General features: G+C 36.2%; 1 protein-coding gene across 3 annotated transcripts in view; it reads left to right on the top strand.

Moving 5' to 3' along the window:
* FHIT (fragile histidine triad diadenosine triphosphatase) overlaps positions 1-25,052 on the top strand; it is a 622,267-nt gene that overhangs the window by 69,143 nt on the left and 528,072 nt on the right. For all 3 annotated transcript variants that reach the window (XM_074878818.1, XM_074878821.1, XM_074878819.1), the window contains exon 2: positions 19,335-19,386. The gene's annotated coding sequence lies outside the window, so the exon portion shown is untranslated. The remainder of the gene's footprint in view (positions 1-19,334; positions 19,387-25,052) is intronic.

Genomic DNA, 25,052 nt, shown 5'->3' with positions numbered 1-25,052 from the left:
TCCTTTCTACAGAGCTTTGAGGCAAAGACCCTCATTGGGGATGGAACAGTTTGTGTGGCCTGTGTGCACCAATGAGTACACCTCAGGGTGTAGAATAAAAATTCTCCAACGATTTCCTCTGGTAAGGTTCCATCATAGACAATTGCTTGTAAGTGTAATGGAGTGTAAAATGGGGGGAAAAGTTGTATTCGGAGCCTCTGTACCCCAGTAGATGACTATGAAAAGTAGTAGACTTAAGAGTAGGTTAAGTAAGTTTTCTACTTGTATTTCAAGTTATTGCAGCTGTTGACAATCAAATAAGTTTTACCAAACAGTTCTAGGAAATCAAAAGGTATTTTAAGAGCTGGTATGTAAAATATCAGCTCTGAAATAATAAGATCTGAATAACTATGCATTTCGTAAGCTGTATTTCTCAAGCTTTGTGGAAGATTGTTATGGCTGATGGATAGGTTCTCTCTTAGCAGAGAATGTTATAAACCCTCCTCTCTTGGTCCCATTCCAGTGTTGGATAATAAGAATGTAACTAATTCATCATCTCTCTGCATATTTCCAGTAATCTGTGATTAATGCTTGTATTCAAGTAAATATAACTAAAACTGACAGATGTAAAAACTCTTGCATTCGCATCGCAATGATGCAGTGAGGTGTAAAAAAAAATGCCTAGGAACTGTAAAGTATAGCCTTTCGTGAAACCTAATGACAGTGTCTAACTTCATGATGAAAACACATTATTGTGAATGTCAGTGCACAGAGAATTGTTTAGACAGACTGCAATGATGATTGCTAAAGAAATATCAAAAGCAATAAAATATAGAACAACACTCTTCCGTTGGTTTTGTTATAATTCAAATATGTTATCACTTTTGTAGTATCATTTCATACAGAGAATCACATTCAGTATGACAGCTGATTCTTTAAAAGGAAGTCATGGTAAAAAGATTTAGCTTTTGCTTTTAATATCTTAAAGACTTAATATGGATGCTGGCATATATTTTGTCTCTAAACCACAATATTACGGAAATTTGAAACGGAAGAAACTTTGAATTAGTTAAAAGACTTCTTTTTTGTGGGTGGAGTTTGGAGGCTCCAATTAACTTTCGTTAGTGATTAAAAGATCCACTTTTGAACAGAATTGATTTGGACAATAATCATACTTAGAGGAAACGCTTTATGAAAAGGAGTGTCTGCTTGTATTTTTTTTGCTTCTGCAAATCAAGCCAACCGAAGGAGGCTGCTTTCTGTTAGTCACCAATAAAAAAAAGTTTGCACTCATGAACATTGGTTGTTTCTTCAGGTTTGTTTCTGTATTTCATTTAAGATATGTGAAAGTACTGTTTATCTAATGAATTACAATACTTTGCGGTATAATTATATTTTTAGAAAGAAGGTGGTTATCCTTTTAAAATAAGTCACTATATACATGAGTTAGTAAAACCCTTTGAGTTCCCCAGAAGTTGAAAAAAAATTGCAAGTCTCTGATCTCATTCATCTAAATTATAAGTTTACTAGCAAATCTCAGTTAGAGTTTAGTAGGGTGGAGCATGCAAGCTGTACTTAGGGCTCGTACACTAGAAGGAAGCCTTGAGGCAGTCTTGTTTGCACATACTCTCTGATCAGTGACTCCTGAAATCCTGAATAGGTGGCTTTGCAGAACTGTCTGCCACAGTGGATGTTTAGAGACAAGATCCCAGGCTATAACCTCTGGATGTGTGCGGTAATGTTGGCTGTTTTGGAGTAACTTCTAGTCCTTTTAACCTTTTAGTCCTTAGTAACCTTTTGCTGCTTTGGCAAGAGGCACTTGTCCTGTTATCAGTGTCAGGGTCTCTCCTTGGTTAATCAGTGGTGTTCTCACACAAAAAGAGGAAGTAGAACTCTAAGATCAGATTGACTGCTCAGAATGTAACAGATTTGTCCTGAATATAGTTATATGAGAAATAGGTAATGTTTACTACCTGTTTGTAAAATCTTGACAAATTCTAGTAAGTCTTTTCTGTCTTGGTTCCATATGATACCCCATGTCCTTTCTGAATGAGTTAGGTTATGATTAAAGTAAATGCAAATACTATGTTATTAATTTGTCTGTTCTGCTGTAGAAAATAAAATAATAAGCAAAAAGCCTGTAGGATATAAATTTTTTACCTTATTTTTTTGTTCGTTTTTAAAAAACTTTCTTTTAACACTTTCATTCAGTGATGGGTTCATGGTGGGATAGGAGGGAAACTAAAAAGAACGTTGAGCCACTCAAATATCATTCCCTTAAGAGGTTAACATAGTGTAACTGTGGATTGTCTTTTTGTGACAGTGTTAATCAGAGTGGAGTTGATTTAAGCTTTCACTATATTGCATCTGTGGAGAGACAGAGATGGATGAAGAGAATATAAAGAATCTACTATTTTATCAGTTCTTCCTCTTTTCAGTGAAAGTGCTAGTTAGGTCCCTCAGCTGCCTGAACACAGATGCAGAAAACAAGAAGAGAAAGCGCAGGAAAAATAATTTGTGTATGGAATTTCATCTAGTGAAATATAGAAAATCTCCCCATCCCCTTCCCCCCTCCTGCAAAACCGAATTAATGAAAGCTAAATGACAACAAGATCCTAAAAATTCAGGTCTTAGAGTTTTTACACTGGTTATGTTGTGCGCTGCTGACAAACTAGGACGACTTTTTTTAACCGTTAAACTTTTATAACTGAGTCATGCATAGTGCTTTGTTCTGTCATTTTGAATTTCTGTTCATATCTTCAGTTCAGTGAGCCCTTTCTAGTGTTATCAGACATGACTCAGTATTGGGAAATACTGTGAGAATAATAAATTTGAGGTGGTTGGTTTTTATTTTCAAGCTTAACTTGCTGATCGGAAGCGTTCCTCTTATATACAGAACTGTTGTTTTATATTACTTCTCTTACGATAAACAAAATTAATGAAATACCTTAAGTCCAGTCTATCTGAATGCTGCTGGTGAAGTCATCTTTTGTTCTCTCTTTTCCCTCCTTTCCTCCTCCACCTTGCTTTATCTGGATAGCTCATTTTTGTTCCAATCAGTTTTGCATTGCAACAAGGTCAAACTTCTTAGTCGTGCTTTTAAGACTGAACTGTCGATGTTCATGGATAGTCTCTGTCTACATTTATGATCCCAGGTTTTTCTTGTGTTCTCCAAAACCTACTTTTCCTACAGAGTCTGGGAAAGACTTCTGAAGCTAAGTCAAATACAAATGTGAGAGAAGTGGTCAGAAAGCCATGCTTTAAAAAATACAGGTTCTGACTGTGGCAAAAATAATCTGCTAACAGAAATAGGGTATGTATTCTTTCTCTTTTTTTATTTGATGAACAGGGTCTACAGAACAAAGGATAATAGGGGAAGAGGAAGGCTGAGTCTACCAGATCACCTCTGCTCTCCCATTTAAAAGTAGCAGTGACCTCTGATTCTTTCTGGCTTGGATAAACACTAACCATTCTCTCCTTTGCAGGAGGGCACATGCTTCACTTAAAATTGATATTGACCAGGGGGTAGATAGTAAATGTGTCAAGATTAATACCAAAACAGGGAGATGGTAGACTTTATCTGATGGCTATATTGGCCTACCTATTTAAATGCTGGTACCTGACTAGTGATGTGTTACTTCAGCATTAAAGGTATGTTTAATTCAAAAGGGAGTATTTGTCTCTAAACCTATTACATGGACAAATTCAGCTAAACTGCAGAACACTACAGCATACTCGTCTGTATTCCATTTTTTAAAAATAATTCCAGGTGACAGCTCCATACATCTTAAAATCTGTTACTGGACTGCTAAAATCGTCCACAAGCATGTAGTATTCTTGAATTCTGTACTTGTGTGGAAATTCGAATTTTAGAGAAATACTCACTTTCAGTTCTGTGTGACCACAAGATAATATGCAGATATTGTGCACTCCGGTCTGGTTGTCATGATTCCTAACCATTGTAACATCTGGCCTTTACTCTTGTAATGTTCTGTGTTTAGGTGTGAAGCAGAGTCCTGCATGGTGCTGAACACAGCAACCAGCTGTCTCCAAAGCAGAGATTAACTGTTAGAAACTAGGACCATGAAACCTCCATCAGTACTTTTTTGCTTCCTCTGAATGTTTTAATGCCTGTGTCCTATTTTTTTAGGTTTCGTGCAGGAGTATAGCCCTTAATATCCAAAAGACTTTGTTTACATTCAAAGTCATGGTCTTTATTGACACCTTTTTTTTCTGGCTGTCAACTGGTAGCAGAAGGTTTGTCATAAATACCAATCCATTTTTTGCTCTGTTATTTCTAAAAAACCTTTCTCATTCTTATATTTTATATTTGTATTTAAAAAAAACCCCAAACAAACAACCACAACAACAAACTCTGTCTCCTGGTAATAAGGTCAGAAATGATTGCTATCACACAAAGGGAGAGCTTGAATACTGTTGAAGGAAGCCAGAAAAAGAGCTTGCATGCTGAGAGAACAGATTATGTCTGTAAAGGGACTGTGAAGACGACTTCCTAAGTTTTTCAGGATCAAAGAAAAGGTTTTTAAAGATAGACATGCTGGAAGAGTAGACAGCCAGGTCAAGGGAAGCTGTAGAAAATGAAAGAGGGGTAACATGAAACAGATGTTAAGGAATGTGGAGGAAGTTCTAGGCTAAAGGTGTGTATTGGAAGCTACGGAAGAAATGCATTTGATGTAGGAGATGGGGTAAAACACAGAGTGCGAGGGTGAGGTTACACTGTATCTAATAAGTAGCTTGAACTTGCATTCATCATTGGATATGTAATCACTGAAAAATCAAAATTTTATTTAAGGAAAAAACGTTCAGATACCTTTTGTATAGTTACTAGAGTGTCTGGTCAGTGAGCTGCCAAATATATGCTGAGTTTAGTATTCCCACTGTGATTTCTCTTTCCATAATGGAAAGAGCAGGAATGGCATTCATAGAAACTGCTTGTCATCTTTTAAAGCATGTATTGTTTTTCTCATTGACAAATATGGCCTTTGGCATTCACAACTTGTGCTTTTCGTAAATGCAAGTCTTTGGCAGAGTTAAATGTTCTGATGTTTGTAAGAAGTAGGATTGTGTCAGGCAAACTAACCTGAAGAACTACTTGAATGCAGGATACTGTAGGCTTTCTGCAATGCAAATTGTTTCCTAGACCAAAACATCATCAGATTCTTTTAATGGAAATATTTTGTTTTGGAAGCCTAAATTATATTTGATATGTTAACTTTATTTTGTGGTTTTTTTCTACATGAGCTTCCTGCTTAAGTTGTGATTAGAGTGTTAGTTCAAAGATACAATTCATAGTGAAGCCTGCTCAGCATAATAGATGGGAGGCTAAAATGCAGCTCCTTGCCTCCAATTCAGCAAAACAGAATTTGCTTTTAAACTGCAGTAACTGGTATTTGTAACAAATTATTACACAGATGTAGGTACTTACAGACTACAGCAGTTTAATTGTAAATAGATTATTATAGCTTTCTGAAAATTTATTAAATTAATACATGATACTGTCATAGATAATTCCAGGGGAATGTATTATAACCCTGTATTTTGCTCTGTAATAATACCCAAGCAGTAGCAGCTAATGTTGTGGCTATTATTCGCTGCTACTGGCAGGTTAAGTTTTGTGTCTGAGTGACTTCAGATCAAGGGTGTATATTTGTCATGCTTAAGAATCTGTATTTTTGGGGGTCTGCAAGCAAATTTTATCTTTAAAGTGAATATTAGCAAAATAAGCTTTCCCATAAAAGGTTAGATATCTGTCATTGTAAACTTGAGATGTGCATGTTGAAAATAACATTTTATATTTTTGGAATAATGCAGAAAGGGCAGTGGGAAATAGGGAGTTCCTTATCGTATGTTGTATTTGTAGAGATTTTTATTCTCTTCTGTGATCGTGGGTGAGAGAGACAGAAGATATCCATAGGGATATTTTAGAGAGTTGATTTTTAATTAAAAATGGATATGCTTCTTACTTGGTTCAGTGTGGTTTTCTGAATCTTGTTAAATATTCTACATGAGATGTAAAACATTACCTTGCAAATAATCATTCTGTAACCTAGGGGGAGATGGCTGTCCTTGAGGAGCTGGCTGCATAAAATAGGGGACTCTTAAATCTTTTTGGGTTGAAACTCCAGTAGGGCAGAGAACATTAGTTATGTCTCAGGATTAGTAACTAAAAAAACCCGGTGTTCTGTGCATATGTTTTAACAGGTGAGAAGAATCAAATACTTTGTGTTAACTGTGACAGGAGTGATGATGCTGAAGAGTTTGTACTTGATACCTCAGAGTTACAGAAGAGAAGGCACAGTCAGGTCTACTCTAAGGAAAAGAACTGCAAAACAATGAGAAGGCTTATGGGTGGTCAAAACCACTTGGAGACTAGGGAAGAGGAAGGGCTGGAGGAAATACAAAATGAGGAAATTAGAGGTGTGGACTGATAGAGGTGAACAGGACTGCTATAGAGCAGGAGATGCTTTGATTATAATATTAGCAGTTGTCTGGTAGCAGAGCTTACTCTAAAGGCAAACTCCATTTTGAAGCAGCAGTATTGCAGTGATACAATTCTTTAGTCAAAATGGCTTCATAATTTTTCATCAAAGAACTTTCATACTAATATAGAATCATAGTCTAACAATAACTAGTGTATATCACTTTCTGCAACATGAAATAAGATCTTATTTCATAAAAGATGCATTTTTTTAATTTTAGTATTCATTGCCTTGTTATGAAGTACACAAAGCATACGCTGGGACTAAATGTTGTGAGAAGGCATATAATTGGATTTATTTAGATGACCATCTGTTACATTAATGAATTAAATTTTGTATTGGAATACAGTTTTAGGTTTCACTGTAAGACTGCAATTTATCGTTTCAATCTAATGAAAATTAAAGTTTTGGTGATGGTCAATGTTGACCTGCAAGTCCTTAGATAAAGTTTGTGCTTTTTTTGTTGCTTTATGTTTTAGGGATCTTGCTGTTTTTTTTATTCCCGTTTTCATTTTGTTAATTATAGCAGTGTCATAGTTTTCATGAGCTTGTATTGAATGAGGCTGTGTTCCTGATGATCACAGAATCAGAATCACAGAATCATTCAGGTTGGAAAAGACCCTTGGGATCATCGAGTCCAACCATCAGCCCTACTCTACAAAGTTCTCCCCTACACCATATCCCCCAGCATCTCATCTAAACAGCCCTTAAACACATCCAGGGATGGTGACTCCACCCCCTCCCTGGGCAGCCTATTCCACTGTCTGATAACACTACCTTAACTTAATCCGGAGCTTTTGTTATAAAGTATGATTTTTCTGGGGTGTGAATAATCTCTCAGTTGTTTTAGAATTTATTTGGCTTTACATTTGGTTGGCAGGATTTAATTCTAAGTGTAAATTTACTTAAAAGATGGACTTGTTATGGTTTGCAATGGAGATGAGATACAGTTTTCTGAAGAAAGCCTTGTAGAAAACTTGCATTTTTTGAAAGCTTTGTAGGAACAAGGGCTTTAGTTTTCTCCAGTTACTAAAATCATGGGCATTGTAGCTTTAAGAAAAGCAAAACCAAACTAAAATCTGCTGCTGTATTTTCATTACTTCTAAAAATATTTTTGCTGTGCAGAAATAATTCCCTTGACTTGAGACAGCTCAAGAAACAATCAGTATTGTCATATGTGTTAGGTTGTTAATGTTGACATTGTTCCCTTTGTCTTTTGAATGAACAAGGTAGGTGAAATAAGTCACATCTGCCCTAAGCTTCACGTACTTGGACTAGATAGGTCTTTATCATTGTGTGATTTCCTCTGTGGAGGATTCTGCAGCAACTGGAAGAGTTGATAAAGTTGGGTGAGTACTGTGACCAGATTTGCCAGGAAGAGAACAGAAATGAGTATTAGGGTACTGAGAGTGTGCTGAAGAAAAGCTTGCAAGTGATACTTACTCGTTGCCCAGAGGCAATTAACATGTCTGCCTCTAGCCATGTCTTTATAGAATGAAAAGTAACTGCTTAAGAGGGAAAAAAGGGAGGCCAACTGGGATGGAGTTTCAGCAGCAGAGAGCTGTTTTTGAAGAAGGCATGCTGTTTTCCAAATACATGTTTTTGTGGCATACATTGCAATAAAATGTAAAAGTCAGATTCTCAGCTGCTAAAAACTAGTTTAATTTCAATTATGCCTGTTTATCCTCTCAAATTTCTGTGGAGACTTAAGTGTCATGATTCTCTACCCTTATAGTAAGTGAAGAATAGCAAATCAAAATGGTTCTTTATTCTAGCAATAATGTTATTGCATTGTAAAGTGCATTTGTTAATTTTTCTTAAATAATATTATAGTCTATGTGTTCTTCTGGACAGGCGATACAATGGGAGGAGAAATTAATCCCCAAACTTTGGAAAACAAATTTGCTGTAATGAAGAAAATATGTAGTGAGGAGGTGTATGGATATATTTGTGTTCTGTAAAAAGCTTTTTCTCTCAGCTGTTGTGTGCAGTTTGCACTTGTATTTATAAAAAAAATATTCTTGGACTTGATGTTGATAGTAATTGCTAGTTAGTCTTCCTTTATTAAATCATACGTACAAGTTTTAGGCTTTTTGCACATTTGGAGCTTTAAGAATTCTGGAGAGAAGAAACCCAGCCAAGCAAAGCTATTTCATTTACTTATGAAGTCCTGCTGCTTCTGTGAAACAGTAAAGTTCCACAGAAGGTTACCTTTCATAGGTTACATTTATATATCGTGGTACGTAGATGAGGTAGCACTGAAATATGTGTCATAGTTTCCTAATCTTGGGAGAGAGGTGAAGAGGGAAGTGGGAGGAAGAGTTATCAACATTAGAATCTTTCCACTTAGAAATTGTTTCGTTTGAATTGGCTTAAAGCAGATGAGCATGGTTGTAGCAATTGTTCTGCAATGTAAAAAGTATTAGAATTTCTGCAAACATCTTTATTTTAAATTATCTTTCTTCCACTCGTGTTCCATTGGTGTTATAAACATAAACATAGACTGCTCAATGTTAAAAAGCTTTCGTGGCTTTAGCCTGGATGGTGCTCATGATCTTTAGCTGTCACTATGCATTTTAGTTTTTGATCACTTTGTATATTGTTATCATTATAAGGTGCTACATAATAATTTAATGTCACCTGCAAGAATACATTTATAGAGGAGTTTTGTGCTTATTTTATCAGATGGGAAGCTGGTTGCAAGTAAGATACAAAATAAAAACACATAAACAGATACTCTTAAGTTTCCATAACTCTGGTAATTTAGTAGAAATTAAGTGGGTTACACTAAAAACACAATGATCTTCTCCCCTCAAAAAAAAAAAACAACCCCAACCCAAACTCTAACTGTACTGCTGCTTCAAGGTAGTTTATATATCCAAATGTATACCTTCTGGTGCTTTTGGTGTTGAGTTTCAATTTAGCAGAAAATAGCACTGACCAACCTTTCCTGTTGCTCTTCTCCATAGGTACAATTCTTAACATTTGATGTGAAAGGAAGGAATCTGAAAAATGAACAGTAACAGCTAGCAGTATGAATGAGTGTATTTCAAATTACTGTATTGAAATTGTTTAACTTACCATATATCTTAGATACAGAATAGTTGCCCAATTTCTTTTATTGTACTTCAGAAAAAATCTTTATGCCTTCTCAAAATCTCCAATGCCTTCTAAAAATCTCATTTACAATAGTTTTAAAATTACATTCTTAACTCCCCAACTTTTATTGACACCCATAAGACTTTAATGGCTATCGACTACTGAAAGTGTATTTGAATTCAATATTAAATATTCTGTTTCAGAAGGACATTTATGGAGTGAAAAGAATACTCTGACTCCTTCCCTCCCTATAATTAATAATTTTGTCATGTGCCTTGTCTGTGCCTCTTCAGTAACCATGACTCACCTTAATACCAGTGTTTGACATTAGAAGCCTCTCCAGAGAGGAAGAAAATCATTCAGAAATGAGCTGGATAAAGGTTATTAAACCAACACTTAAAATTCTAGTCCTGCACACTTTCCTTTACCCCTAATTAAATGCCAAGAACAGCAATGTAGAATTTTCAGTATGTACATATGCTGGATATACCTTTATCAGTGGAAAAGTACCTACAGGGAACTGAAACTTTATTCCTGGCAGTCATATTTTCTTGCTTATATATTTGGAATGCTGTTTTTCAGAAATAGGGAAGAAATCTTGGGGGTTGAGTGTCCTAAGCTACATGTTGAAGTACATACGTAATATGATTCTTTTCTTGTCTGAGTCAGGTTTTTAGCTAAAGCTGTCTTACTGCCTTCAGCGGTACTACTTGTGTAAGTACAGACAAACTGCATGAGTAAAGTTGGTATCGTTGGGTCGATACTGTGTATATACATCACTGCTTACAGACTTCTTGCTTGTCATATCCCAGAAGGTTCTAGGGCTAACTTGAATATCAGTATAAATGATATGTGGAACAGTGTATTAATTTTCTAAACAAGTGAGACCTTTGGATTGTGGGGAAAAAAACATTGCACCCCAACATTCTGTTTTACCTTAGAGTTTTCTATCCCTAAAGCTTCTACAAACCATGTAGACTGGGAAAAAATAAATTTTAAATCAAGAGAATGTAACGTGCTTAGTTACATTCTCTTTACAGGTAGGAGACACTGGCAAAGCAGTGATAATTTGCAGTGTTATCATTCTGACTTGCAGTGCATGACCCTGATGAGATCAGGTCCTTTCAATTAGCAAGATGGTGGTGTTAAATCCCATGCTATTATGCTCTTGTTGCCAGGCTCTACTGCTCATTTACAGAATATTACATAGGTTGGCCATTAAAGTCTAATTCCTTCAATAAAAATTTAACACAAACTTCTTTTCCTAATTTATAAAACTATCTGGGTCTCTTTCTAACCAGTTTTCTCAACCTTGTGCGTGTCAAATGAATACTTCATAAAAGTATAAAAGGTTTCTAGATCTTTACTCTCTTGTGTTGGCTTTTCCAGTGAATTTTGCATAATACTTTATTAAATGATTTTACTCTCATGAGTGGTAAACAGGTAATTCAACTTAGCTGAGTACAGGTGCTATTTTTGATACTTAGTGCTTACTGGAAAATTTCCGAATAACCGTAGCATCTCTAAAAGCTTTAGAAATCCCCCAAGTGCTATAAAACTATGCTGGTACTTGTCCAGGATAACTAATGCTTTTTTCTCCTTTGCTGTGAGATCCAGGCTACCTTGTAACAACCAAGGACTGATCAGTTAAAGGGGGATCACTGTATGCTGCTGCTCTTTCTGTTTATGTCATTCCATAGTACTGCGATAGTGATGATGGGGGGTAAGATGTTCCTTACTGAATTCTGAGAAGTGGGGATGGTTCTATGGTAAATAGAACCATGTTTGCAGATGAATTATTTGTTCTCTATGAACCACACAAACTCTCTGAATGCATGTTTTACTTCAAAGAGATTAGTTTTCTGTAAAATCTCTGCTTTCTTCTAATGACACATTTTGAAATTAAAAAATGGCACAAAAATAGAGCAAGCCCACATAATCACAAAATAAACAGTACCTGGTCCCACGGAGGCTCATCTCTATAGCAAGGGCTGTGGCTACTAAGGATTATTTATAGTTATGTTCCTACTATGCTTTTTCTCTGTGATCTTTGTCCTTGCATTTCACTCGAGTTTCTTGACTTCAGTCGTCTGCTGCCACCCCTTCCTCACATCTCCATGCCCTAAAGTTTGCTTAGTTGTCTCCCGTGATTTCCATATCATCCTTGCCTCTGTTTTTCCTTTTATTTTTGTCTGTGTGTCTTTGTTGGTCCCTGACCATCAAGACCTTCTGACAGTCTGTTAATTAATTCTTGCTCTAAAAGCAAGGCAAGTCAGGAAGAAAGTTTCTGGAATGGTGGAAAGTATCTGAAAAAGTGGTGTGCTATTTTCAAAAGAGCAATAAACCAGGTAAAAATAAAAGAGCTGTTGTGCTGAATCTATACTTAAAGGACCATTGCTACAATGAAGATATTAGTTCTTCCAGTCTCATAAGACATGGAAGAAGAGAGCAAACTGACCAAAAAAGATATTCCTGAATATCGGTACGGTGGAATTTGGATAGGACTGAAGTGTTTAGTTAGCACTGCATGGAAAGAAAGAAGAAAGATTCAGATCATATGCTGAGTTCTTCATCACTGGGTTTTTAGCAAATACTTTTCATCCATTAAATCAGAGGAAGCGGGAAGGAAATTGTTAGCTTTTATGCTTTTGTGACAGGTCAGAAGTTTGGCATTTTGTTTCACATAGCCAAATCCTGTTCTGTGCATTAACAAGTTCTTGATCCAGAACAAGAAAATAAGTGATGCATTCATTTTAGGAGTAGAGTAAGATAATACTGTTCTAATAAGGTTTATAGGATATCAGGTGCTAACAATGTGCCTATCTCCCATTATGTAGAAGTGCTGCTGTTGTGCAGTTCTCTTCTCATAGATTAAGTGCAGGTGTTATAACTATTTTTTTTGAAAAGGGTGTGACAGGAGAATGCATGGTGGATCAGAGAGCAAGTGTAAGAGGAAGTATAGGAGGAAATGTTTTCTATACATGTACTTCCTCTGTACAACTTCCAGTAATGAGTTTGTTAATGATAAAATTCCTGCATTTGTTGAGATCAAGGACAGTTACAGATACTTAAAATGGGACCAAAGTTTGCCTTTTAAATAAAGCTTGTCTTTCTGCAAAGGCCCCTTCAGTTTCTGTTCTGCAGCCTTATTCGAGCTCTCATGTCCTGAAAACCACATCAGATTTTAGGATTCCTTATCTGTCCTAATATTACTTCCCATATCTCATTTCCTGTTGAGATGCTAAGGCTGTCTCTGATGCCAGCTTCTATCCTGCACTTACTTAATGGTATTCCTTTAGCTTAACCAATTATCCAGTTCAGAAGTTATCAGAAGAAAAGGATGTTAGAATTATTAGGAGTAAATCTATTTATTTGCAAGGCTACAGAAATCTGTTTCCCTTAATGCACTAGGAATTGAACAGATGACTTTGATTGCACTCAGCTCCAAGCAACCCTCTCCAGTCACCTCCTAACCTGAAAACCCTGTCAACTGATGGCTCTCAGGATGCTGTTTCCTGCACTTACTGTGTTTTTGGATTTTGCCCTGCTTCATCAGGATGTGCTTTTGTTACTTTGGAAAATGAAGTTGAACATAGGTCCATAAACAGTAAATCTCCTCAGATCTGCTGACATCCCCAAGAAATTGCCTGTATGTTAGTGGCATGGCTTCTTTAAACTCCTGAGGTGTAAGTGTGAATTAGGGGTGGTGACCTATGTTGTGCTATACAACGAGATGTATATTTACTCCTCCTTTGGTCCTGTGTGTCAGCTCAGCTTTTATGCCCGCTAGTTTTAGTGAAACTTAAATTAATATATAGAATTAAACTTACTGATAGGCACCTTTTGTGATGTCTGTCATGCTGCCCTTTACACTTAGGACTGACTCCCCTTAAACGTTTTTTATAGCTACTGAATTATCTGCTTTGAAACTTGACCACATCTCTTTAACTGTGATGTCTCAGTGATGTTAACATTAGGTAGGCTTTAGGTTTGCTAACGCTACTGCATGTCTGCAGCAATGATGTTATTTCACAGTTTCCATTAAACATCTCATCTGCCTTTTGCAGTCTTTTGGCTGAGCTATCCTGCTTTCATTCATGTTTACAGAGAATCTGACAACAGGTTTGGTCCCTGATTGGGTTTATGATACTAAAAATAATAATAAGGCACTCAAAAGGCAAGTTTGAGCCAAAATGAGAATTTCCCAAGTTGACAGAACTTCTAATAGGAAGACTCTTTTCAAGGAACATAAAAAGCAATGCTAGGAAAAAAACTGGAGAATTATGAAAATATGGAATTTGTTTGGTGTTTTTTTTCCATAGGCATGGTTTCTATAATAGCATTTATTTTAGTTTATTTCTCAGTTCTTGAAATTCATATAGTATGTGACACTAACGAATTGAAATACCAAGGATGAAATCACACTAATCTAACTAGACAAGAGACAGATATTGTAAAATTATGCTGTATGTACATGCTTTTTTCTTTGCACTTACACATAACCAGTCTCCATGGTTCAGTTTTCAATTAAATACCTATTAAAACAGGTAGATAAACTGGGCAGAAACAAATATCATGGTCATGTCTCTACTTGTTGGGTTCCCAGTTTAACATCTACGAATACAAAAAATAACAGTTTATTTTCCTAGCTAAGTATATAGATTTTTGGTTTTAAAGGTTTCTCTGTTTCTTCACTTAAAGAATACATCTCTGTTTATGTTCTTAAGCATGCTGTAATCCTAATTTGTAAACCAAATCATCCTGTTTCTTTTGAAACACCTTATCCAAGTGTAGTTACAATGTTTTGCCCCTTGTGTCATCGTTCTGGGCAGCAGGGATGGTGCAGTGTTGCTGCTGTTGTCTCTTAAAATACCTGTCATTTGCTTAAAAATTGACTTTCACAATGCACAAGAAATGAGGACATCTGTCCTAAAACTTTTTAATGCTATTTTTAGATATCCTTCATTTGAATATGTGTTTCTTTTCATATTGTTCTACTTTTTGGTCAAGTGATGAGAAAACAACTATACTGCAGTGTCATTGCTATTGATACCTTAAGAGTGTTTGTACTCAGTTAAAATATGCAAAATTGAGAAATAACTTTTCATTAAAAAGGTATTTCATTTAGCCAATGTAAAATTTGAGAAAGGCTTTGATTCTGTAACTAGTATTCATACTAATGCACCCAGCATCTGTGTTGTGTTCCAAATTTCTTTCAGATTTTGCCTTTGAAATGAGTAGCATGTCTCCTTATATTTCTCTGCTTCCTACTGGATATCTGCTGGCTTACCAGAAGGTGTTTAATTGCAAACTAAGCCTATCTGGCATGCAATAAAGTGGAATTATTTTTTTTATTAAATCTCACCCTTTGATAATGTAAAAACCCTCAAACAACTGATTATAAGACTCCTACAAAGCAGTTCTTTAACCTCTCACTCATCTTATAAAGAAGTGTGAGGATGTGGCACAATTTTGAAAACCACTTCTAATTTCATTAAATATGTACAACAAAGAGGAGGACAAAGGCTGGCATTTTATGCAGAATAAATATGAGAATTTGTTTATAAATCTCTTGCAAAATATGGATGGTCAGATGATGTACATGCTTAAGAATAAGGAAAAAACCTGTAATGTTCCTCTTGTGAGCTTATCTAAGTGATTTTGAAGAAGCTTGGAGAGAAGTCAAAGGGGAAAATGCTGAAATAAGCCTTGGGGAGGATGGGAGGATCATGATACTCCCTCCTCTAATGCTAATTGATGTACAGTAGTTGTTAGTGGGGAGGAGGGTGGGAACCCTGCCACTGAGGCCTTAATGAATGGTGGAAATCACTTGATGTGGGTGGGTTCCACATCCTGCTGCCTTTTCAGCCTCTGTTCAAGGTAGTTTTGTGTAACTCACTCAAACTGGCGTTTAGGCAGCCCTTTCTTCAGCAGAGTTTTATAGCTCAAAGGATTTTACCAGTCTTTCATAGGGTTATATGGTAAAAAACAGTCTGTGTCCAAGGGTGTGTGCGGAGTAGCTGTGAAGTAACTAACATGCAGTGGTAGTACTAACAGTATTTCTCTTACCTGTCTTAAGTGCTTTTCATATTATTGGTCATGTGAGTAATGCTATTAATTAATTTGCAGGGTCTTGCACAAGTAGACTGACTACCCTGCCAATAATCCAAATTTATCTGAAAATTCCCCTGAAAATCTTATATGCAAGTTTCTGCAGCATTCCTCTCCACTATAGCTGAATAGGCAGTGAATATTTTGACTTGGTGGCAAAACCAACATGAATAGAGGTGAAAAGTTGATATATGTCAAATTTTTTTTCTCCTACCTCCTCCAAACTCTTCTACCCTCTTTGTTACTAAACATCAAAATGAAGTACCGAGTATTGAATTTGATTCAAACTCACAAATGTTGTTCTGATTTGAGGAACTAATATTTTGTGACACTTTTACTTACATAGACCATGATATGCCTATTTTAGTAATTCTAAAGTGTTTAGTTACTTCACATTTGCCTGTCAGTATTGTGTTTTAAATTATTTGTGTAGTGCAATCTGAATTCCTCACCGTTACTGGTATGGCTTATCTGTTGTGCACAGGAGCACAGACACACACATATGCGTGTGCATGCACACGTTTGTGTTTTTATACTTGTGTTTCCAGTTGTCTCTGACTTCTGCATTGGTTTTGGAAGGTAACTTGGGAACATGCAGTTATCAATATGTAGACAACAATCTTTATTAATTCAAGAGTCCAGACTAGTGCTGCTTTGTCAGAATCTGTTGAGCTGTACTGAAATTAATAGAGTAGATTTAATTAGGTGAGTTGGAAGGAGTATTAACTGAGAGAAAGAAGCATTCTGCTGCGTGATTGATGCTAATGCAGATGTTACCAGTGCAACTTCTGCCCAAATGATTCCTGTCTAGACAAGCCTGGTGGATGCATTGCTGTTTGTATGGTGAGGGTAAGAACTAGGGGATCTGTAGGGTCATTGATTATCTGCAGCTGGCCAGGGGATTGCAGCCATTCATTTCCTAATGCTTGTTTTATAAGCTTCTGCAACTTAATTATGACCTAGTTGTTTGTAGGTTTCAAATCTGTTTGAGCCTATCCTATTCTCTGTTTTAGAGAGAGGGGAGGAAACTTCCTGCTAACAGACAGTCAAAGCATAAATAGTGTGATGGTCCACTGGGAACAGCTGGTTCTTAAGCCTTAGTGAGGGCTTTCAGTTCCCTTCTTGATACAGTCGTGGTTCTTAGTCAGGGATTTAGCTATTTAACAGTCCAAGTTCTATCTCAAATCTCTGTGAGGTGAGACTGTTGGAAAGCGTGCGAACCTTGAACTTCAGTCAAAAGCCTGCATATATAGAACTCATTCCCTTTCATGGACAACCAGAGAGCCAACATCTAGAAATGTTTTGGAGACATTTCATTTGATTAATCCTTTTTTAAGTCATGTTTTGAATCTTAGTTTTTTACAACTAATGTAACACAGTTGTTGCGATAACTACAGAAATAATTACTCCATTTCATGTCTTATCCCAGACCTTTTCTGAATGTAATTAAATTCACTGTATGTTATATATGTTCCTCAGTAACAGTCAGGTGCAAATAGTTTCCATATTTGCGTTCATAATATGGATCATGGCATACAGAAGTGAATCAGTTTTACATTTGACCAGTAATTTGGTAACCAGCACTGAATCATTTTTCATAAATAAAAGCCTGTCCTTTAAAAAGAGTCTTATCAAATACACTGTGTATTGAGTACGTGTCTCCCCTCCTAGTATGGCAGTAGTTAACGGTAAACTGATAGATATTCCAGACAAGGTACAGAGTCAGATTGATATAATTAGTGTACAGTTGCTTTGAGCTTTTCTGTTACTAATGTTATTAATGGAGGTCTTTCCTTGTCATGTAGAGAACGTTTTAGTTTCCAAACAATTTTAACTCCCTTAATATTTTACATTTTTTTAAGCTATTATTGTTGAAAAGGTGCCAAAGTGTCCTTTATGAAGCCATTTGCAAACGCCTTTCCATGAATTTGACAGCAGGCTGTCCCCTCCAAGGCTACTCCTGCTATTTCAGTTATAATATCTTGAACAACAACATTCTGTTTTGCAATTCCTATTTTCAATGCTATAGTTATAGAGTTCCATTGAAACTAGCTATTGTGACCGTTTACTTAAATCCAGTTTTGGTATAGCAGATAATTCAGTTTCTAAACCAAGTAAATCTCTACTAACATGTCTCATTTTATCCGTGACCACTTGAGAGATTTAGTAGCTTCAGGAATCTTCCTCCATTACTGATACAGATCAGCAGAGTTGAAGCAACTTAATGTTTATGCTGGAATTGGGATGTAGGGTGAGGCCTTCCTATGCAAGGCAACAGGGATGGGGGCTGGCTATGGAACAATTGATTACAAGACCTTTCTTTTGTTACAATACTAGTAAAACCAAGTTGCACTGGTATGTACGGACACCTCTCCCTTACTTGACTTAAAGCATTTCAGTAATTTTTAGAAGAGGAACTTTTAAATTTCTTGTGATAAGAATTTTTAATGTTCACCTGTTGTACATTTGCTTGATTTTTAGGAAGAGATTGTAAATGTTCCTTATAGCTAGACAGAAATCAGAATTATTTGTTGCTTTGGGTCAATTTTTAACATGTGTCATATAACTGTACTGAGTTTTGGAATTGCAGTTTAGTAGTGGGGAGATGTTCCTTTTCTATCTAGCAGAGGGATAGAAAATGCTCTTTGTGTCATTTGGTAGTAGTTATTCATAGTAAGAAAAATATATATGGCAGACTTTTCTTCTGTTAGAATATGAAGAAAAACTAGGAAAAGTCAATGACTAATATTGACAAATAGTTACTTATGATTATGACCAGGGCCAAAAAAACCCTCCAGAAATACAAACCTAAATTGTGGCTGTTGGTGTAACTGATTGTTACTGCAATAAAAGGAGTGGAATGATTGCTTTTATTAGATGGACAGTCAAGTAACTGAGAAAAGATGAACTAAAAAAGGCATTTCTTCAAAAAAATTTTTGAGCATAATTTATGGAATATCTTCCATGAAAACTGTGTTACTATGGCAGTTTGTTGGATTATTTCACTTCTGTGGTATTGCTTTATCTTCCACATTCTTTATTGTGAAATATTCTGTAAAAACAATAATTAAAAAAATCCCATGTGTAATCCTGAGTAAAATTGTAGTAAATTAAATATAAAACCATAGGGAATGTTAACTCTAGGAGTATATGCAATCTATAAAATCACATAAACTGCATTTTATACCGCCTTTCATGTCAATCTCTTATCAGTAATAGGGGAACTAAATACCCAAGGCTGGTTTGTACTCAGAGGTGGTATTTGTGGGAGGAATATTCAGGGAAGCTTTGCAGCCCTTTGCCAGGCAGGATTCTGATGAAGAGAGCTCAGTGCCAAGAGGTGCTGGACAAATGAGTCTTACTGAAGCCTGTGTGAACAGCAGCAATTTATCATGTGATGGTTCAGATTTTGAGGTGAAAATGATCCTGAAAACTTATTGGATCAAGGTATCTTAGCAGACCAGACAAAATACAGTGGAAGCACTTGGTTTTGAATGCTTTGTACCATTAGAGTTCAATTAGAGAAACATGATTAGAAAAAGTATCAGATTATAGCTGTTTTTAAAAAAAGTAATGTTAAAGCTTTAGATTTATATTGTATGGTTTGCCAAGCAGTACTGAATTATGGTATTTCATGTTTTACAGATTAATTATAAAAAAAGAGCATCTCTTAAGAAGTCAAGCTCCAAGGAAATCGGTAGGTGGAAATGGATAATTTTTTTGTTCTTGTTATTTACTTCCTGGTTTCTGAACACTTAGCCTGGTTCGTGTCAACTTTTGGTATTTACTCTGGAAAAAAAGGAGATGAAAAGTAGCTTTTTTAAAGAAAATAAATATTTTAAAAACTTTAGCTAGTCAATGTTGAAGAAAAACACCAAATATTGCATCCTGCTGTACAGTTGTGAGTACAAGGCAAACCCCTCAATGTTGTGAAGTGTTTTTGAAGTCCTTATGAAGATAATATTAAAAATAGGCTGAACTGTTTTTTCCTTCATATTTGTCTTCATCACTCAAGTCACTCTAAAGTATCTATTGGTGTGCTGCCTCATGAGAGTTTAATGATGACTTTCATTCAGCGTAAACTGTCAGTAGGTCAGAGATGCCTCATATCTTGGATGGAGTTATGAAATTTCCTGAGTTTATTATCCTATTAAAATTCACTTTAAATGTCAAAGTTTCTAATTTGTACAAAGAAATTTAATTTAGGAGGATCTTCAAAGTAACACATATTTTTTTCTCCTTGAGTATCAAGTGAAGTATCAGAAAAAGTCTAAGACCTTTGCAGCATATTATATTCAATTATTTCTGTGTTTTAACTTTGGATAGTGTGCAGAGGTAGATATAAAATAATAATTTTGTAGTCTTTTATGACTTTTATGTTAAAAGAGTTTGCAAAAATGGTCTATCTAACCAAAAATACTGATTATTTTAAAGAAAAAAAAAGAGTCCACATTCTCAGCAAAGCCCAACTGCCATTTTTTCCATAGAAAAATCTGTGCTTTACTATCTCCTGAATGACTCATTGTTTGCTTTGACCCAGTTGTGCTCTGTTCTGTAGCATTAATTTAATTTTTCTGTCTTGCAAACTTCTGGCCTGTCTGTACTAGATCCTGGCCTGTGTGCTGGTAGCATTTATTAGTTCATCTTTTCACTGTATTGAGTGGTCAGGTATCTCCAGCTTCAACTGCTGAATGAATGTTTTACAGCAAGTACATTATTACAGAGCTAATAGATGGCAAGGCTAGATGGTAGCCCAAGTCTAAAATTGTCCAGATGTGCAGGAAGATTATCAGATACTGATCTAAGGAAATGTTTTTGTGAGCCCTTTCAGTGTGGTTCTGTTTTTGAAGCTGGACCCACAACTGTCCTGTCAGCTGTGTATAGAACCTGAAGCTGGAACTCTGATAAAAAGATTTTTCCTGTTAATAAAGAAATGTGTCATTAATGATATCAGATAACGTAGGTATTGATTTGTTGCTCTCTGATTAATTCCTTTTGTGGGAGTATGAGATTAACAATGGAGGACAAAAGACATGATAAATTAGTTTAGTGATAAGGATTGAGGGAGAGTAATCGGGAAGTAGCTTGCTGGCTTGTGAAACTTAAATGTTAACCTCCTTCACAAAAAATAAGAGTTGTGATGTTTATATCCAGTATCACTAGATCACTGTTCAATTTTGAGGATAGCTAATGTAAAGCTAAAGACAATGTCTGAGACAAATAGCATATATAATGTATCTCTCAAACATTCAGGTATCATTTGGTGTCACATGATAATTTTTATTTCAACAGGAAATTATGGCAGCATAGGAGAAAAATAAGACTTTTTAAGTCAATTAATTTTGTTTGAAACAAACCTTAGTGGTTGATACCTGCATTGTAACTGAGTATATGTAACATTCACCAGCATCCCCTCATTACAGTAACTTTCTCTCAGTGCATATTTGCATGTTTACATACTCACAATCCATGCTAAGAGTATTGTTTTCAGAGATGCTGGCCTGCATCTTGAATTGATCATTGCTGTACTTGAGGATCCTCATTAGTCTATACTAGATGTTAGAAGTCTATACTGTATGTTAAAATCCTTGTTAAAACAGACTTAAATTGCTTATATAAAAAAAGGGAACAACATTAACAGTACTAAAAACTTAAATTTAATCATCAGATTTTCATGACTTGAGCTTCAAAAACTTTGATTACATCATACATTTATTTAGAATATAAGTCACTGATTTATTCAGCCACTTAAATGTTAGCCTTCTCAGCTGGATCTGTTCCTCTGAATAAGTGTTTGAAAAAGACTAGTTTTGCTTGTTTCTTGTGACCCCACAGGAAAGAAACTCTGGTTTTTGTTCTACACTGTGAACAAGAACGCAAAATATCTTAAATAAAGGTATTGATGTAAGAGGAGTTAATATTGGGAAATTGAATGACTTTCATGTGCTCCAAATGCAGGTTTCAAGATAGTTAACTTCAGAATGGCGTATCTCAGCAGATGTGTGGAATTTATAATAGATTTCGTCTTCACTATGAGCCATAATATATAGTTATATAAAAATTCTAGAAATGTCAAGAAGGGGGGAAAAAATTCCCAATGCAAATCAATAACAATTTAGCTGTGTTGCCAGATCAGTTGGATTCTGCGGTTTGTAATTTCTCAGTGAATAGACAATAATGTTTTACATAAGCGTTGTAATTTCTTTTTATATTGATTCATCTTAATAGTTCCTTCTAGTTATTAGCATTACTATTATTTGTTTGACAGTACCACCTAGCGAGTGCGGCTGTTGTCATAAGCTGCAATGTAAGTTTCTGCTCTCACATATGAGATACCTTGCCAATAATACCAAAAGCAGGACAGAGTATTATCTCCCTTTTACAGATGGCATGCTTAACATGAATACTTACCTTAGTTTCTGGGCAGAATTGTACAATTCTTGCTGGAAACGATGCTGCCACAGCTACATTGTCAGTAGTACTTGCAGTAGTAAATTTGAAACCATTTGGATTATATATGTGTAAGCTGCAAAAACATCTCTCGCTTTCAGTTGTAGGCGTGCTTCACTGCAACGCGCCTCAAAGGTGTAACAGGTTCTGCATCAGCCTTGCGTTATTAAGAGATGGAGACAAAAGAATCTTCCAAGTTGTGTTTTTTCATCCTACATTCAAAACAGCCCAGGTACTTGGATAGTTAGAGCTCATGTATACAGGATGCCTTGTATTAAGCTCCAGAAAAGAGATGAGTGGAGAGATCAATAGTTACTGCAGAAGCAGAACTCCCTGTGGTTGGAGTAGCTCGTACTTCCATCTTCTCAGGCTTCTCTCTGATATTTCTTTGCTGCTGAATTTGTTCATGAATCTAGCTGCTGCTCTCTTTATTCAGGCCCAGAGGTCCCTCCTTTAGATTTGTGAGTTGGTAGTAGTTTCCTAAAAGTGATGTAGTGATTGATTTTGGGTGGGGGTGTTGAGTTTGGCAGTGCCTTGTCTGTGGCCCTTCGCTGCCCTTGTGTGTTGCTGGGTTCTTTATGCAAGTGCTAAAACAGCCTTGGTGGTCCTTTTGTTCAGTATATGAACAGCAGATTTAAAGTTTTCTGCCGTATTCTCTCATTTATTTTTGGACTTGTGCACCAGCATGCTTGAACACAAATTTAAAGATGGGAAAAGGAGTGGTGCAGGTTGAAATGTATTTGGAATTTTCCTTGTGGAGTTGCCTTCTTTTACTTTGTGTACTCTGCTGTGGGAAAACTCATAGTTAGTGACAGGTAAGTGAGCTGAGAAGAAACTAAATGTGGAGGATGATAGGCACTGTATCTCTGTAAATCCATGTCCTGAATGTTTTCCTCTGCTCCTAATCCTACCCAACAGGAAGCAGAACTGCTGATGTTGCCCCTTCCATTGCTCAGGGCTGACTGTGCTCCTGCAAAGCTTTCTCAAGACGGGCAGCTTTTCTTCATTGAGCCAGTGCGTGAGCAGCCTAGTGCTTGGCAGGTTCATTGCAGCTCAGTCTGCTCTGCTTCTGCTCTAGTCTGAGTGGTGGTTGCAGCATAAAACGGTCTTCAAGAGGTTTTTGAAGACTGGATATGAAATATTAGCCTTTCTTATTCCCATTCTGCAGGGGGTTACAGCTTGAACTGTGACCCTCATTTAGGTTACAGATAAGAGTTTGTTAATGTAACTGAGCTCCTATCGAAGGACAGTTTCTTTGTTAATTTAAGAGCTCCTCTATCAGAAAGAAAATCTTGACTGGCTTTTTATTCATCAGCGTCAAAAATAGTTGTGAGTGAGTACAACGTGTGTATAGTTTGTATACTTCATTGTACATTGTTCAGTGTACTTATGTACTAAGGATGACTTCTTAGGTGTCCATCTTTCCTTTTGAGTTGGGTAACTACAGCTCTGTTGCTTAGTGGTTTTCTTTGTGAGATTGAATATTGCGATTGCTTCCGTCTGTCTGTCCCCAGCTCTGTTTATCTTCCTCTCCCTTCCTTCCTTCCTCAAGCGCATGTAGATGTTTGTCTTGACCATGTTTTAAAGTAATTCCCCGGTTTTCAAGTTGTTGGATTAAAAGCTATCATGATAAAAGTAGAATATAAAGAATGAACTTAAACTAGTCAAGGAAGTGTATTCACAGTTCGTGCTGTGTATTCACACAGATGAAGACAGACTGTAAAGAATGTTCTGGTCCTCCTGACCACTGTTGTGATCCCCTGAATTTTACTGACACAAATAATTGTATCTTAATATTGAAGAGCATGTATCACATGCGAGCTCAAACGATAGATTCTTTTGGTTTGTTCAATTTGTGTATTTAATACTGTTTAATATAAGTACTCCTGAGTGAACACATATATTCTTAGGGGTGACACAAATTAATTCCACTCCCATCATGAAATCTCTCCCTGGATTTATCACAAATTGCTGCAGCTGTGAGTGATTCCATGCTCTCATGAGAAGTATGAGATTAAATTCTGTCACTACTGTACTATTTTTAATTAATTTAACCTCTAAACTAATAATTTCCCAGTGCCAGTTTCTCTCTCTTTGGTCAGTAGATTAATTAGTTAATGTCAAATTAATTAGTTAATGCAGTCAATGTTTAAAAGCTTTACAAAAGTAATAAGTGACTAGTGCAGATTCTGTAAGTGTTACAGAAAGTAGGGGTTCATGTTTTAACAGGAAAACCCGAAGTTGCATTTTCACATTAGTTGCCTCACTACTACTGTTGATTTGAACATGGCACACGCTTAACTATAACAGCAAGGGTGGAAACTTAAATACGATAGCACCAATAGCTACATCCTGAAGTGATATTTTTCTAATAATTTGGAGACTAGCAGAGGAAAACAGGAATAACTCTGACAGAGCCAAAGAGAATTGAACTGCACTGCATGCTAAGGAAGGAGCATTCTATTTATTTTGGAACAGGAATTGAGGTATCTCAAAAATAACCATAATTTTTTGAGCCTTTTGAAAGAGTTTGAAGTTGGCAATGTCTTTTCATCATCCTCAAGTCCTGACCTGTCAGCTTTGCCAAAACTGAGAAATTGGAGCCGATTACAACGAGTGACACTGAAAAAGTCAGAGGAAGTTCTGGTGTATAGCCAGTTACCACAAACTACATTTAGTAGTATCTATATTCTGAAGCAAGGTATTTGCAACTTGGTACTGGTAGAACAAAGGGGATTGAGACAAAGTTGTGTCTACCCAGGAGTTCAGGGAAATCTCCAACCACAGGTGAGACAGAATGCAAGCACCTCTGTTTTTGACATGTTGTGTGTACTTTTCTTTAAACAAATGGCTTCTTGTCTCCTCTCAAACAGGTATATCCATAGTCTTTCATGTATCAATAAGGTTGGTTCT

This window comes from Strix uralensis, chromosome 10 (assembly GCF_047716275.1).
Source record: "Strix uralensis isolate ZFMK-TIS-50842 chromosome 10, bStrUra1, whole genome shotgun sequence".
Taxonomy (NCBI): Eukaryota; Metazoa; Chordata; class Aves; order Strigiformes; family Strigidae; genus Strix; species Strix uralensis.
The sequence above is the reverse complement of the archived record's forward strand: the minus strand, read 5'-3'. Positions and strand labels throughout refer to the sequence as shown.